Source organism: Sorex araneus, chromosome 2 (genome assembly GCF_027595985.1).
Source record: "Sorex araneus isolate mSorAra2 chromosome 2, mSorAra2.pri, whole genome shotgun sequence".
Taxonomy (NCBI): Eukaryota; Metazoa; Chordata; class Mammalia; order Eulipotyphla; family Soricidae; genus Sorex; species Sorex araneus.
In genome coordinates this window covers 6,421,824-6,428,844 of record NC_073303.1, presented here as the reverse complement: position 1 = coordinate 6,428,844, position 7,021 = coordinate 6,421,824, and the positions used below count along the sequence as shown (strand labels likewise).

The window sequence follows — 7,021 nt, the reverse complement described above, 5'->3', positions numbered from 1 at the left end:
ATAAACCCCACCTTCACGTGGAAGCGGAACTCATATATCATAATTCTGCTCTCTGAGACTCTGGGGTACCCTGTTATTAGACACTGGCATGAAGACTGCCATTAGGGCAGGGATGAGCTCATGAAGCTTGGAACTTATTTGAAGGGACCCACTTGCAAGGACCACTCGAATAATCCCCCAGGGATGTTATCTGCATGCAAGTAATAACACCAAGACCAAGGCATACTCTCACAAAATGATGAACTATAAAGGACTCGGACCTTTTGAAGACTTGGAAGTGGACATTGAGGACCCAGAAATTGACATAACCGCCTCAGACAGCAGGAAATTTAAAATAGCTTTTAATACTTGTGATACTTTTTCAAGATGGGTCAGGATCTTTTCCATGAGATCAAAGAAAGCTTCTGCAACAATCTGTTTTTATTTTTTTTTTAAGTCTCTGTTTTGGTCTCCCCAAGTCCACGCACAGTGACAATAGACTAGTTAGTGTTTGTGCCTGAAGTTATCCAGAAGGGAAGCAGGTCAGGACAAAGCAAATGGAAACTTTATGCATCATGGAGGTCTCAGTGAGGAGGGAAGCAAAAGGTCAAGATAGGGGCCAGAGTGATAGCACAGCGGGTAGGTCATCTGCCTTGCATGTGGCCGACCCGGGTTCAATCCTGGGTTCGATCCCCAGCATCCCATATGGTCCCCCAAGCACTTCCAGAAGTAATTCCTGAGTGTAGAGCCAGGAGTAACCTCTGAGCATTGCTGGATGTGACCAAAAAGAGAAAGAAAAAAATAAGATCAAGATAGCTGCCAAGCTGTCAGGAACCCCAGTGGGAAAGGGACAGTGTTGCCTATTGCCCTTCTTTGGACCAGGTTACCTCTCAGGACCAGACTTAAAGTGAGTCCAATTTCACTTACGAGATTGTTATAAACCTCTGGGGGAAATCCACAATATACTCATATTTTCCAACAGATAGGTTGAGTTTTGCCTCCCTTTCTTCCTAGGTCCTCTCACCCAGTCAGTGAACCCCTTCATCCCTTCAAACCAGGGGATCAAGTTCTGGTGAAAACCTGGAGGAATTCAGAACCACGAGAGCCACTGGATGCGCAATGGACAGGTCCCTATCATGTGCTGGCGACAACTCATTCCACTGTAAAGCTGGAAGGCGTTAGATCTTGGATCCACCATTCGAAGGTCAAGAAGGCGCCCCTCGAAGTGAAGCTGGGGGAGCTGCCACTTTCAGAAGAGACCTGGAGCTCTGAACGTATTGATGGGCTGAAATACCTATTCAAGAGGCACAAGTCATGATGTGGCTTTTCCTTCCCTGGCTCTTTCCAGGTACTGATGCCTGGAAGGACCGTTGTTTAGTTAGAATCATGCAGTACATAGAATGTGCTGCCAAACTCACTGTATCCTGGACAAGGCATCCAAAATATCATCAGTTTATGGTCCTGGGGACCCACTTGTTCACCGTAAATATGATGTTGCCCGCCTTAGCTGCTCATGGCAAAAACCCAGTGAAAAGTCCAGACTCATGTATGTGTCAGAATAGTCGGGTTCCCCTCTGAAGGGGTTTGGAAACTTCCATGTTTCTCTATCCCAGTAAAGATCAATCACACTGTCATCCCATTGTTCGCCGATTTACTCGAGTGGGCACCAGTAACATCTCTATTACACTCAGTCCCTGAAAGAGCCTTCAATCGTTGGGAAAGATGAGTAAGGAGAGGCTGCTAAAATCTCATGCAGCCCCGGGAGGGGAAGGGTTTCTGTCCCTTGGCCTTTTCCCCCCTGGACAGCATGGCGACCACCACTGTTCAGAACCAGTTGGACAGAGAGGTAGGAGTTTGCAGTGATGGGACGGGATGCATGGGGAATCTTGCAATGGGGGAGGCAGAACCAGCCCTGTCTCCTGCCCAAATGAGACTCCGAGGGGTCGCCCATGTACAGCTCCTCCGCTCCTGAACAGCCATGATCCCAGCACCACAGAAACCAATCTCGGAATGCAGCGGCTGCTGGCAGAAATACTTCTGGACTTAATACCAGAATTCCAAATCCGGTGGCCGCTTTCGAGACCATGCAACATCATATGCTCTTTGTTACCAACAATAGAAAACATACAACCTAATGATGCCATTTAGACACGTCTGACTGTTGGAGGAAAAACTCCAAATAATGATAGTGAGTTTCCTGTCAAAAATTGAATGTAATCGGGGCTGGAGCGATAGCACAGTGGGTAGGGCGTTTGCCTTGCAAGCGGCCAACCCGGGTTCAAATCCCAGCATCCCATATGGTCCCCTGAGCACCGCCAAGGGTAATTCTTGAGTGCAGAGCCAGGAGTAACCCCGGTGCATTGCCTGGTGTGACCCAAAAAGCAAAAAAAAAAAAAAAAAAAATTGAACGTAATCAAAGTAAGGAAAGAGTAAAGTGAAAATCATCTGTCACACAGGCAGAGGGGGAGTGGGAGAAGATACTGGGGTTATTGGTGGTGGAACATGTGCACTGGTGAAGGGATGGGTGTTTGAGCATAGTATGACTGAGACTTGATCCCAGAAGCCCTGTAACTGTTCTCACAGTGATTCAATTAAAAAATAAAAATTAAAAAGTACAATCTCAGGGCTGAGTGTAAAGATCAATAATAATAAGAAAAGTTGTATCGTGGATTCACCATCAGGGAAAACCTTGCTCTTTTGTGACCAAAAATCAATTGTCATACCTAGAACTCACAATTCAACAGATAACCTTGGAAAGACCTGGGGAGAAAACATAACTATTTGGGTCAGTGAAAGAAAGGAGTGTATTTCTCATTCTCCTGGTGGTTATGTATTTATACGTGACAATGACGGAATCCCATGGACACATAACTGCCGACGGAATGTCGCAGATGTGGGACAGTATTTTCTGGGCACTTGATAATCTCATTTACTCACTTCCCTGATAATGTAATGAGACAATTGTATAATTTCCAAAGCTTATTTACCAGCAATTATTTTCCTGAGGGTAGAGTGAATAAAGACCAATATTTCTTTGGGTGTATTTTATTTTCTCGGTGGGAAGTAGAGGTCAACCAAAATATGTTTAGGAACTTACCTGAAGCCCTTATGAACATTGCTGATGTTATGTCCCAGGTAGGGAGTTTCGCTCGCACATTGACCAGGCCAGAGGCGAGGATGCAAATGCAAGGCCCCTCTATTGCTAGCCAAGCTAGGGTCCGAGTCCCATCCAACACAGTGGAGTCTCGACAAGGACCCCGACTCCGAATTCTAAGCAGTTTATATAGGATTTGATTACATAACAGCATTTTTTTCCCTAGGAACTGGCAATATGTTTCCAATTCTTGTCTCTGTCCGGTCCTGTGACGTCAGGGACCAGCACTGTTTCCAATTCTTGGTTCCTGTCGGGTCCCGTGACTCCACTCCCTCGGCCCTCTGGGCAGGGCAGTTTATCTGCCCAGGAAGATACTGCTCTCTGAGAAGTCGGGACTTTCTGATAGGGGAAACTGGTACTTGGGCTGCTGAGTTTCTGTCTTAAAGTGACAGGCTTCAGCTTCACACTGACAAAACTTCTGAGCTCTTCCTAATACACAGAACTATTTAGATTCAAAAATTCAAATTGTTCTGAATAATAAATAGCCCAATATTATGTACTTTAGCAGAAAAAGGAGGTGTCTGTGTATCTATAAACTTTTTTTTTTTTTTTTTTGCATTTTGGGTCACACCTGGCAATGCACAGGGGTTACTCCTGGCTCTGCACTCAGGAATTACTCAGAGGACCATATGGTGGTGCTCAGGGGACCATATGGGATGCTGGGAATCGAACCCCGGTTGACCGAGTGCAAGGCAAACATCCTACCTGCTGGTGCTATTGCTCCAACCCCTTATAAACTATTTTTACTGTTTCTATGTAACATCTTTTTCCCAGGCCAAGACTAAGGTTAATAAAACCAGATAACATGTCACCTGGCTGCCACGGACTGTGGCTCAACACAAACCACTATTTACAGGTGAATGGAACTGGGTCTTAAGCTTATTCTGGATTCCAGAGGGAATTCTATCCATATGGGAAGACATCTTGAAATAGGCTTCATCATCTTGGGCCTTCATGTGTGTGTGTGTGTGTGTGTGTGTGTGTGTGTTTATGTCTGTGTGTGTCTATGAGCAATTGAGATTGAGCCCAAAGACTCAAGCTTTTTTTATTGCAATTTTGTTTCTGGGGTTTCCATGAGAAAGAGGGGAGAGGAAGTCTACTGAGCCCCCTACCCCACCATAGTGGGGAAGAGCAGAGGACAGGGAGGGGGGATCCTGGGCCTTAATCTTGGGCTCCTACTGGATCTGATTGTTTCTCTTTTTTTAAAAAAAGACCCTCTGTATTTTTTTTTTTTGCTCTTTGGGTAACACCCAGCGATGCCCAGGGGTTACTCCTGGCTCTGCACCTACTCCTGGTGGTGCTTAGGGGACCGTGTGGGATGCCAGGGATTGAACTCAGGTTGGCCGCATGCAAGGCAAACGCCCCTCCCGCTGGACTATTGCTCCGGTCCCCGGATCTGATATGAATATATGAAAACAGGAAGAAGATGGACAAAGTTAGAAAATCTCAAGACTAACGCCCCCATCTTTCTGCTAGATTCCCTGAAAAGAGACCACAGATTCTTTCATCACTTCTATCTCTTCCATATCGCCCCTGTTCAGCAGGAAGTCTCCAGACTAGGATTGATGTCCCATTTTCCATAAAAATGGAAGGAGGTAGTCACTGACAGTGGGAGTTAGAAGTCAGCAAAACAGTTAGAGGCTGCATCTTGTTCTCCAAACACATACTCCTTAGAGCCTCTCTCTCCCTCTTGGCTTTGCCTTGTCTCCTGATACTAAGGAGTGTTCTCCTAGATTGTGTTTGATGTTAAATTAGGTTCTGTCACACGTGGAAGGGGAAGCAAAAGCACCTGGTCTCCCAGAGAGATCCCTGAAACCTGTCACATAGACCCCGTGTTGCTTTACAATGTTATTGCAAGGTTTTATAAAGTGCTCACACTTATCCCCACCGACTCATTTAGCCACTGACACCAGCCAAATGGCCATGTGACTGAACCTCTTCTCTCTATACAGCATTTTCCTGCTTGAATTCTTCTTTTTTTTCTTTTTTTTGCTTTTTGAGCCACACTTGGCATTTCTCAGGTGTTACTCCTGGCTCTGAACTCAGGAATTACTCCTGGAGGTGCTCAGGGAACCATTTGGGATGCTGGGAAGCGAACCGAGGTTGGCTGCGTGCAAGGCAAACACCCTACCCGCTGTACTAGCACTCCAGGCCTTGAATTTTTTTTTTTTTTTTAAATCTAGCAACCCTATACGAACTTCTAACTTTGGTATGAAAGCCTGGTGATTTTTCAAATTACAGGCCCACAGTCTTCTTGAATAAATATGCTTTTCTTTCACCAATTCTTGTCTCTGGAGTATTGAATTTTGCATGTTAAGAATCGTTATCTTAACATGATTATGCATGTTAACTCATTATTGGGGACTGTAAAGATAGCACAGCAGGTAGGGTGTTTGCCTTGCACACAACCAACTGGCTTTGGTGCAGGACTGAGTGCAGAGCCAGGAGTAACCCCTCAGCACCCCCAGGTGTGGTCCCAAAACAAAACAAAGCAATAACAACAACAACAACAACAACAAAATCATTCCTGGGTTCAGTATTGTTTCATTATAAATCTGCCTTAATTTTGGAGCCAAAAATATGTTTGTCCCTTGTGATGAAAAAAATCTTGGCTTTTGGTAAATTCAAATGAAATGTTGGTAAATTCAAGCCAAATAAGAGGGCTCAGCTTCTAAAAAGTCAACCATCTCCTGGTTTTCTTCCCTCCCTTTCTCTGTGCAGGAGACGTTGAGAAACACGCTTAGCACTTAGAGGTAGAAGACATACGTTTCAATAAACCTGTGAAGCCGGGCAGCACCTCAGTTCAAATACCGCCCTTTGAAGACTGGGGGGGCCGATAGCTCCATCCTTCCACAGGAGACCTCAGAGTTCTCCAGTGTCTACTTTTTCTTCGTTTTGAATCCAACCCCCGCCCCCCACTTAGAAACTGTTGTGTATGAAACTGAAGATAGTTCAGCCAGTGGGGCGTTTGCCTTGCATGTGGCCGTCCTAGGTTCTATTTCCCAGCATCCCTGATGCTCCCAGGGCCCTGAGCACTGTCAGGAGCGCTCCTTGAGTTCAGAGCCCAGTGGGTTCCATCCTCAGTATCCCATCCTGTCCCCTGAGTGTCGCCCGGTGTGAATTCTCTGCCTCCAGCTTGCAACTTGACTCAAAATCATAAAGAAGCAGCGTCAAGCTCCCGCGTCCGTGGGCGCCTGGAAGAAAGCATCCGCAGGAGATGTGCCATCAAGTCCACGCTTCCAGTTCAGAACTTTCTAGAATGTTCAAATTCAGTGATGACACCTCCCACCCCACAATGTGGCTTTTTCTTTCAACTCTTCCTGCAGGAGACTTTTCCCGCCCTTGTAATAATGAAGCTCCCAGGGAAAAGAAAGCAGTTTGACAGTTTTGTTGGGTCCCTGCGTCTGCCTAGTCTGGAAGGGAAAAAATAAAAATTGTTCGAAGTTGGAGGAATCGAGGTCTTGACCCGCCCCGCTCCCCGCCCCCCGACCCCACCGGCCTCAGAAATTCTTTGTAAGAATAATTCTCGAGGTCGGCTGCAAAATGCATGCTGGCATGGCAGCGATCCAGCCCTGCAGGGATGTGTGCTGGAAATTCTCGGCCTCTCCCGGAGAAAGAAAGTCCTTTTCACTCTAAAGCGAACGGGAAAGTCCTACGACCGGTTCAGTCATTTCATAACCGGCTTGATTCAACGCAGGGGACTTTCCCCAACGGGCAGGAAACGAGAGCAGGAAGCTGGAGGCGGGGGAGGGGGAGGGGGAAGGGGCGGGGAGGGATCCACATTATAGATGCTCCATGAAGCCCCTTCTGGTGGCTGGGGGTGTAGCTCAGTGGTAGAGCGCGTGCTTCGCATGTACGAGGTCCCGGGTTCAAACCCCGGCTCCTCCA

The 7,021-nt window shown here is 46.6% G+C and overlaps 1 non-coding gene across 1 annotated transcript; it reads left to right on the top strand.

The window, feature by feature from the left end:
- Nucleotides 1–6,949: 6,949 nt before the first annotated feature.
- TRNAA-CGC (transfer RNA alanine (anticodon CGC)) lies at nucleotides 6,950–7,021 on the top strand. Its single transcript has one exon. It is a non-coding gene; the product is annotated as a tRNA-Ala (tRNA).